This window comes from Ictidomys tridecemlineatus, chromosome 3 (assembly GCF_052094955.1).
Source record: "Ictidomys tridecemlineatus isolate mIctTri1 chromosome 3, mIctTri1.hap1, whole genome shotgun sequence".
NCBI lineage: Eukaryota > Metazoa > Chordata > Mammalia > Rodentia > Sciuridae > Ictidomys > Ictidomys tridecemlineatus.
Window position 1 is genome coordinate 33,085,981 of NC_135479.1, and position 9,803 is coordinate 33,095,783.

The 9,803-nt window shown below is 39.8% G+C and overlaps 1 non-coding gene across 1 annotated transcript; it reads left to right on the plus strand.

Moving 5' to 3' along the window:
* Positions 1 to 3,214: 3,214 nt before the first annotated feature.
* Positions 3,215 to 3,428, plus strand: LOC120884693 (small nucleolar RNA U3). The gene has a single exon (XR_005727111.2). It is a non-coding gene; the product is annotated as a small nucleolar RNA U3 (small nucleolar RNA).
* The last annotated feature ends 6,375 nt before the right edge of the window (positions 3,429 to 9,803 follow it).

Below are 9,803 nucleotides of genomic sequence, written 5' to 3' on the forward strand. Positions count from 1 at the left end.
GACATCACTCAGAGTAACAGAAATGAGTTTATTGAAGCAATAGGAAAAAGGGAAAGGGGACACTCTCAAGGGTGAGAATGGGTTCTCTTAGAGAGGAGAGGGAGAGGGACAATGTGTCTCTCCTCCACTCCAGTTTTATAGGGGATCCCACCCAGGTCCACTTGATTTTGGACGGACAACAGAGTGACATCAGATTTTTCAAGTCCCCATTGTCATGGTAACTCTAGGTCACCTTGGTCCCTGCTGACCAAATCTAATTGGATTCTTAGCCTTTCATTCTTACAGAGTTTATGGTTAGGAGGAACTATTCTTATCTCCCAGAGTTTCAGGATCTGATCACAAAAGTCTCCTCCCTCAGGGTAACTTGTGTTCCTCTTGTCCCCATTATCTTGGGTCTGAATTTAACAGGTAGTTGGCTGAGGAATGTGACATATCCTGTCTATTTGGGCCAGGCAGGGCTGCAGGTAAATTGCTTCTTAGAAAAGAAAGCATGTAGCATCATCCCAGAGCACCCATTTTATAGAATTATTTCCTTAACCTCATCTTCCCACCATTCACATCTGTCTGTCCCCTAGGCACACACTTAGAACCCCACTACAGCATAGGCTGAGGCAGAGCAAGCTCCTGACTCAAAATGAAACTAAAAAGACTGGGGTCTTGGTACAGTGGTAGAGCACTTGCTTAGTATGTAGGAGGCCCTGGGTTCAATCCCCATTACTGAGGTGAGGGAGAACTTTTTAAAATATTTTTTAGTTGCTGATTTACCTTTATTTATTTACTTATATGTGGTGCTGAGGATCGAACCCAGTGTTTCACACATGCTAGACAAGCACTCTACCAACTGAGTCACAACCCCAGCCTGAAAAACTGTGTTTTAAAAATTTTTCAAAGTATTCAGAATGTTTTTTTTTTAAAAAAAAGTGTTTTTTAGTTGCCAATGGACTTTTATTTAATGTATTTATATGCAGTACTGAGACTCGAACCCAGTGACTCATACATGCTTGGTAAGTGCTCTACCACTGAACTACAACCCCCAGCCCCTTAACAATGCTTTTTTTTTTTTTTTAAAAGAGAGAGTGAGAGAGGAGAGAGAGTGAGAGAGAGAGAATTTTTCATATTTATTTTTTAGTTCTCGGCGGACACAACATCTTTGTTGGTATGAAGTGCTGAGGCTCGAACCTGGGCGGCATGCATGCCAGGCTAGTGCGCTACCGCTTGAGCCACATCCCCAGCCCCAAAGAATGCTTTTTTAAAGGTTTATGTAAAACAACACCTTCAAAATACATTTATATGGTATTTCTTCAAGAGTATGTAGAAAAATCTTTTCATCAGTTAAAACAACATCACTGCAGTAGACCTAGCAAACGCTAGGCTTTCAAGGTCAAGGATACTTTCATGGGCATTTATTTAAGTGTTTATTTTGGTACTGAGGGTTGAACCCAGAGGAGTTTAATCACCAAGCCACATCTGCAGCACCCCCCCCTTTTAATTTTTTTTTTTTTTAGTTGTAGATGGACACAATACCTTTATTTATATGTGGTGCTGAGGATTGAACCAGGGCCTCACACTTGCTAGGCAAGTGCTCTACTGCTTAGCCACATCCCCAGCACTCTTTTTTGAGACAGGGTCTCCCTAAACTACTTAGGGCCCCACTAAGTTGATGAGGCTGGTCTTGAACTTGTGATCCTCCTGCTTCTGCCTCCCCCGTGGGTAGGATTACCAGCATACACCATCACATCCACCTTCATAGGCTATTTTTCTAGTTGGGACTAGAGAAATGTCTCTGAACATATATGAAAACGACAAGGAAAAAGTGCAACTTTCTCCCCAGCATGAAACCAGCTCTTGATGTTGCCTTGCTGCAACTTATGAACATTCTTTTCCTTTGGGATCTACCAGCTCTGCTTAACAGCTGTGACTGCAGTCAAGTTACCTAGCTTTTCCAGGCCTTAGTTTCTCTAGCTATAAAGTTGAGGTAATTATTATTATTTTTTTAAATATTTATTTTTTAGTTGTAGTTGGACACAATGCCTTTATTTTATTTATTTTTATGTGGTGCTGGGGATTGAACCCAGGGCCTCATGCATGCTAGGCTAGTGTTCTACCACTGAGCCACAACCCCAGCCCAAGTTGAGGTAATTAATATTTATTTATCTTATATGTAAAACATTCTGGTTCATGTCTGTAATGACATTGTCTTGCAAGGCTAAAGCAGCAGGATCACACATTTGAGGCCAGTCGGGGTAACTTAGTGAGACCTGACTCCAAAGAAAAAGGGCTGAGGGTATAGTTCAGTGGAATAGTTATCCCTGGGTTTAATCCCAGTGGCAAAAAAAAAAAAAAAAAAAACACATTCAAAATGTTATTGAATATGTGACAGGCTCTTGATAAATAGTAGCTAATATGCTCTGCAAGGTGATGTATGTGTGAAATCTTAGGGAATGGGGAGGCTGGGACAGAAAGATAGCAAGTTGGAGGCCAGCCTCAGCAATTTAGCTAGATGCTGCTCAAAATAAAAAATAAAAAAGATTGTGGGGGATATAGCTCAGGGATAGAGTGCCCCTGTGTTCAATCCCCAGGATTGAAAAAAAAAAAAAAAAAAAAAAAACCACCTAATACTGTTATGGTTGACATTACATTCTCATGTTTGTTTAGGGAAAAAATAATGCCCAACCCACAGACAGCTAGATTTATTTTCAATATTCAAGGCAAGCATGGCAGTAAACACAGAAGATTTTGTTTTCCAAGTGCTGGGTCTCAGCCAAGGTCACAGTGACATGTTCTTATTAGTGTTTGAAGTTAAATTCTTAGACCAGCCATTTTGAGCTACTGCTTTGATTTACCCATCACCAGAAGCAACCAGATGCTCACTAGTATAGGTAAAAGCCCGCCCTTTCCTTTAGCCGTAAGGGGCGGGGCCACATTACTAGAACCAAGAAGAGAACGCCTCCTTGGCTTTAAAACTCAGGTTGTGATTGGCTGTCATTCGGCATTATGTTAATTTAGCATGCGGTTTGAAAACTTTTCTAAACAAGTACGTTTCCATTTAAAACGTTAAACTGTGTTGTTAAGTGATAATATTTGGAAATATCGTATCGCAAAGCGTGTTTTACTATTTATTTTACAGCAAAATTAGAAGTGAGGAAAACTACCTCATCATCATTTAAAAATGAATAATCGCGGTAGACCCAGCAGGGACCGGTGGGCGTGGGCTAAGACTATACTTTCAGGGATCATTTCTATAGTATGTTACTAGAGAAGTTTCTCTGATCGTGTAGAGTACCGAAAACCACGAGGAGGAGTTGAGTGGTCTCTCCTGAGCGTGAAGCAGGCACTGGGTGTTGCTTTACTGCAACCGCCTTTTGCCATTGATGATCGTTCTTAATCCTTTTCTGAGGTTAAGAGGGAGAGACCACAGTCTGAGTGGTTTTCTTATTAAAGTTTTTGTGAAGGCAGACATGCCAGTATCTGTGAACTCTTAGCTGTAGTATATTCAGTGCTTATGACGGTAGCAAGCCAAAACCCTCCAGCCTTTGAGTGCTGGCTTTCTTTTAATTTTCTATCTTGAGGTTGTACTAGTAATTTACGTTTTTGCAGTTATGCCAGGTTTGGAAGATGAGGGCTGTGCGCTACCCAAGTCATATCTGTGTCACTATTATCTGTAAGAATACCTTGCTCTTACCCCACTTCTTACAACTCCAGTTGGGGTAACAGGAAGTCCAGACAACTCCCAAATCATGACAGCAGTAAGGATTAATTGGGGCTTAAAGGTTTAAATCCAGGTCTTTTTGATATTTTTGGTCAGTTTCGTTGTATACCTCATGACAGTCTTTTGCTGTTTTTACAGATCCCGAATTTTTAGGGGTGGGTTCCTATTTGTCTTTATATCAACCACAACATAGTGATGACCTAGAATATTTGTTAGAAGAATGTGTTTTGTTTTCTGTTAGAAAGTTCCCAAGGGATATTTCCAATTGTAAAGTTGTAGGGATAGTGAGCTTCCTTTCCTAATCTATTCTTTTTCCTCCCCTCCTTACTTTCTTCCTTTTTCTTTACTTCCAGTTGACAGGATCCTGGGCTTAGTTGCTTAACCTTCTAAGTAACTGGATTCAATCCTCTGAATACCAAACACCCTTCTTCCTCACCCCCCCCCTGCAAAAAAAAAAAAAAAAAAAAAAAAACAATTACTTTCACTTGGGGAGATAGGAATCAGTAACTGAAACCATTGTCCCTGGAATACAGGGAAAACTGTACCAATCAAATTTTTGAGAAATTATTTTGAGACAAAGTCTTGTTAATTTGCTTAGGGCTTACTAAATTGCCCAAGCTGGCCTAGAACTTGCAATCCTCCTGCCTCAGGCCCCAGAGTCACTGGGATGACAGGGATGGCTGCTGTGCCTGGCTCAAATACAAGTTACTTTAATAGAATTCTTGGGTGGTGTTATGCCGGGGAGGTTTATTTTATTTTTTTTTACTTCCTCATTCTAGCCATGACACCATATTATGAAAAAAAAAAACCACAACTTTGTTTTTTGTTTTATTTTGGTGGTGCTGAGGATCGAACCCACATGATGAACAAGCACTCCACTACTGAGCTCCATCCTCAACCCTTTTGTTAAATTTTATTTTGAGACAGGTTCTCACTAAATTTTATTTTTTTAAATGAGGAAGTTTTTTAATATTCATTTTTTAGGTGTAGATGGACACAACACAACACTTCTATTTTTATGTGGTGCTGAGGATCAAACCTGGGTCGCGCCCATGCTAGGGGAGCGCTCTACCACTGAGCCACAATCCCAGCCCTTGGTCTCTATTTTTTTAGCCTCCCAAATAGCTGAGATATAGACATGAGCTGCTGCACCTGGCTGAAAGTTGAGTTTTGAAAAATACAAACATTTCATCTTTTCAATCTGTTGTGATCTTTGAAGTCAAATATGAAAACTTACCAATGATGAGTTTATATAGTCTATGTACTTGAACAAAAGGTCCAAATGCATGATATAATCCTTAACCAGTTCCTTCCAACCCCTCCTCCTCCAGCTGATTCATTTCCACTTTTATTGGGTGTATGTCCGCAGTCATAATTTTTTTAGGTCATGTGATTTTGAAATAAGAAACATTTAGGAAAATTTGCAACTATAACAGGAAACAGCTGGCCCTATTGATAAGTAACACTCAGTAAATATTTCAGATAGCCCGTACAGTGGTGCATTCCTTTAATCCCAGCAACTGGGAACACTGAAGCAAGAGGATCACAAGATTAAAGTCAGCCATGGCAAATTAGTGAGACCTTGTATCAAAATAAAAAATATTTAAAAGGGCTAGAGTGTAGTGTAGGGGTAGAGCACACTTGGGTTGAATCCCCAGTAATACACACACACACATACACATACAATTTAAGATAGCTGAGTGTGATAGCACACCCCTGCAATCCCAGGGACTGGGGAGGCTGAGGCAGGAAGATTGCAAGTGTTTGAGGTCAGCCTCAGCAATTTGGCAAGGCCCTTATCAACTCAGCAAGACCCTGTCTCAAAATTTAAAACATAAAAATAAAAAGGACTGGGAATGTAGCTCAGTGGTAAAGTGACTTTGGGCTCAATCTCCAGTACCAAAAGAATAAATTATACAGAAATTAACAAGAATTGGAGAGATCATAGAAAATTTGGAACACTTGTGTGCCATTGATGGAAATGTAGAGTGGCACAATTGCTATGGAAACAGTAGGGTAATTCCTTAAGAAAACTGCAAAATATCTGGGCATGGTGACACTGGCCTGTAATCTAAGCTACTCAGGAGGCTAAAGCAGGAGGATCCCAAGTTCAAAACCCACCTCAGCAGCTTAGTGATTAAAGGATATAACACCTAGATGTCTAGTTCTGAATTGAATCTTGTTGTGTTTTTTTTTTAAAGAGTGAGAGAGGAGAGAGAGAGAGAATTTTTTAATATTTATTTTTTAGTTCTCGGCGGACACAACATCTTTGTTGGTATGTGGTGCTGAGGATCGAACCCGGGTCGCACACATGCCAGGCGAGCGCGCTACCGCTTGAGCCACATCCCCAGCCCTTGTTTTTGTTTTTTGATTTTGTTTTTTTATAAAGGACATTTTGAGATGGGTAAAATTTGAATGAGAGGTGAGGTAAGATTTATTTAAATAAATGTGTAGAGATCATCAAATTGAAGCAATTAACAAAGCAAGAAGTATATAATCTCATTTTGGTAATATGCATTGATCAATACATCTTTTCATAGAAAAATATCTCAGAAGAGGGGCTAGAGATGTGGCTCAAGCGGAAATGCTCTCGCCTGGAATGCTCGGGGCGCTGGTTCGATCCTCAACACCACATAAACATAAAATAAAGATGTTGTGTCCACCTAATACTAAAAAATAAATGTTAAAAAATTCTCTCCCTCTCTTTAAAAAAATAAATATAATAAAAAAAGAAAAATATCTCAGAAGAATATGCAGTGAGATTATTGTCAGCACCACATTAAAAAAATAAATAAAATAAAGGTATTGTGTCCAACTACAACTAAAAAATAATAATAATAAAAAAGAAGCTTCTTTGTTCACTAAAACGTTACAGAGCTGGAAACATTTTTGCAGCTATCCTACTGTTACATTGCTAGGCATATCCTGGTAATATCCTGTGGCACCCAGGAACATCTGGTAACTGCTAACATCAAAACCAAGTTTGACCTCTCATCTAATTGGGTTCTGATGCTCTCTACCTGAAGATAGTGTCAGATCCCACAGGTTGAAGACTCATTCTCACAAGACAGCTCCCAATCTCAAGTGTCACTTACGAGCCCAGGTTGTTATATTGAGTGGGTTGCTTCTGACCCACTCATTATAATCTGGGTTCCTATATCCTACTCCATAGTGAGACTTTGGTTTAATTAATTTGCTACAGTGACTGACAGAACTCATAGAAACCCTTTACCCACATTTACCCATCTATTGTAAAGGATATCACTAAGGATATAAACAGTAACGTGACGAGATGCATAAGGTGAGTTATGGGAGAAGGGCTACGGAGTTCCCATGTCTTCTCCAGGTGCACCACCCTCTAGGGACCCCCACTTGTTTAGCCATCAGGTAATTCATTCAAACCCTGCCCCTTTGGGTCTTTAGGGAATCTTTATCACACAGCAAGACTGATTATGTCATTAGCTATTGTCTTTTAACTCAGCCAGCAGTCTCTCTCTCCTCCCAGAGGTTGCCAGGAAGACTGAAAGTTCCAAACTTCTAGTCACATAGTTAGTTCTCCTAGCAACCAGGCCCCATCCTGAAGCCACCCAGGGGCCCACCAAGAGTCACCTCACTGGGCCAGACATGGAGCACGCCTGTAATCCTGGTGAATCAGGTAGGCTGAGGCAAGAGGATCTCAAGTTCGAGGCCAGCCTCAGCAACATAGTGAGACCTTATTTATAAATAAATAAGTAAAATAATATATAAGTAATAAGGGTGAGCCCTGGGGCACACCTGTAATCCCAAAGACTTAAGAGGCTGAGGCAGGAAGATTGCAAGTTAGAGGCCAACTTTATGAAATCCTTTCTCAAAAGAAAATAAAAATAAAAGGGCCTGGGGGTGTAGCACAGTGGTTGAGCACCCCTGGGTTCAATCCCCAGTATCACACAACAAAACAAACCAAAATCAGTATGGGGTGAATAATAAATAGGGGAGTGAGAGAAATACAAAAACTTTGAAAATAAATTGATGGTATTCAAGCAAAAATTTTGAGGGGATTTAATGTTCAGAATTTAAACATGTTGCTTTTCTTCTTCAGAACCTCCAACCCTACTTGAAGGATTTCCTGACATCTTTTTAATTGCTTGATACAAGTGCTATTTCATAGTCAGGTTAGTTTAATTAATTGGAATCTCAAGTTATTGAGATGCCAGTGTAACTTTGATCCTCATTAGATTTTGTCACTTCTCACTGAGAAGAATTGTTCCATATCACTGAACTCTGGCAATCTCTCTTCACATATGTGTGCCATTACTCATAGGAAACTTGAGAGAGACAGTGTGACCAAACAAATGGGAAAGAAAAAAAAAAGAAACAATATCTGATACTGTTAGTAAAAATCAGGGGCTGTGAGCGTATAGCTCATGCAGTGAGGCCTTGGGTTCAAATCCCAGCACTGCAAAAAAAAAAAAAAAAAGAAAAGAAAATCTTCCAAATCAAAGGCAAACATGATCAGCCTTGGAGTGACATTTTTTCCTCAATGTGCCCATCCAATTTCTTTAGTTTAATGAATACATGTGGAGGACTGCGGTCATGCCTTAGCGGTAGAATGCTCGCCTTGCATGTGCAAGACCCTAGGTTCAATCCTCAGCACCACATAAAAATAAATAAGTGAAATAAAAATATTGTGTCCAACTACAACTAAAAAATAAATATAAAAAAATTATTAAAAAAATACTTGTGGAATATTTAATGTTCTCAAGACATTTGGGGCCCTACTTTCAAGAAAAAATGTATATTAGAGGAAAAGACAGAAGAGTTAAGTGGTCGAAAGACTATTTTTAACTTGGTATCTTATATTCAGTTACTATTATTATTATTTTTTTTTAGAGGTGGAGTCTTGGTAAGTGGCCAGGGCGCCCTCCTCATAAGCAGTTTTCCTGCCTCAGCCTCCTAAGTAGCAGAGTCTACATGTGCCCACCACTGTACCCAACTCTATTACTTTATCTTAAAAAGTTACATTTTATATTCTTACATTTGTTAATCCATAAAATGATAGTAAAACTTGCTATGAATGAACTGATATTTATGAAATGAATTGTTCCTTGGATCAAATTCAGTAGACGGTATCTATACATTGGGCATTTCAGCCAGGCATGCTTGAGCATGCCTGGAATCCCAATGGTTTGAGAGGCTGAGAGAGGAGGATCACAAGTTTGGGATCAGCCTCAGCAATTTAGCAAGACCCTCAACAACTTAATGAAAGAAAGAAATTAAAGGAGTGAGGATGTAGCTCAGAGGTAAAATGCCCCTGGTTTTTCTCTACAAAACAACAAAAACAAAATGTGGGGAATTTTATAAAAAGTAAGATATAGTTTGAAGGGAAAGTGACTGGTGAGAAATGAAAGTGAGAAATGAAATGACCAGGCAGAGATACACATGAGGGTTTATTTTTCAGAGCTGACAGAGAAAGGCCATCTCTCCATAGCAGAGACAGGCAAAACAGGCTTGGGTTGCAGTACCTTTATGGGACAGGCTCAGGAATCAGAGCCTGGTGGTTAGAGGTTGGGTTGGTATGAGGGAGTAGTGACCCTTTCTTAGAAATGCCCTTTGAGGACTGGGGATATATCTCAGTTGGTAGAGTACTTGCCTTGTATGCACAAGGCCCTGGGTTCTATCCTCAGCACCACAAAGAAAAAAAAAAAAAACACCTTGGGAGGGAAAGTGAGACTTTTTCCTTAAAATGGCAGCTGTCACTTAAGATGGCCATCCAGATGCTAAGCAAGGACCTCATCTAGTACCTACTCTCAAGGGATTGGTACAGAATTCTAATTTAGAAGGGATTCTTTTATATACATACATGACTTGATTCTTGCAGAAGTTTTGTGAGGTGGGCCTGAAATGATATAGGCTCAGAGATTTACAAGGATGGCGTAGGTTGCCAGGTGTGGTGGCGCATGCCTGTAATCCCAGGAACTCTGAAGGTGAAGGCAGGAGGATCCCTAGTTCAAAGCCAGCCTCAGCAATTTAGCAAGGCCCTAAGCTAGACTCTCTCTCACACACACACACACAAAAAAAAAAAAAAAAAGGAAAGAAAAAAAGAAAGAATAAAGGT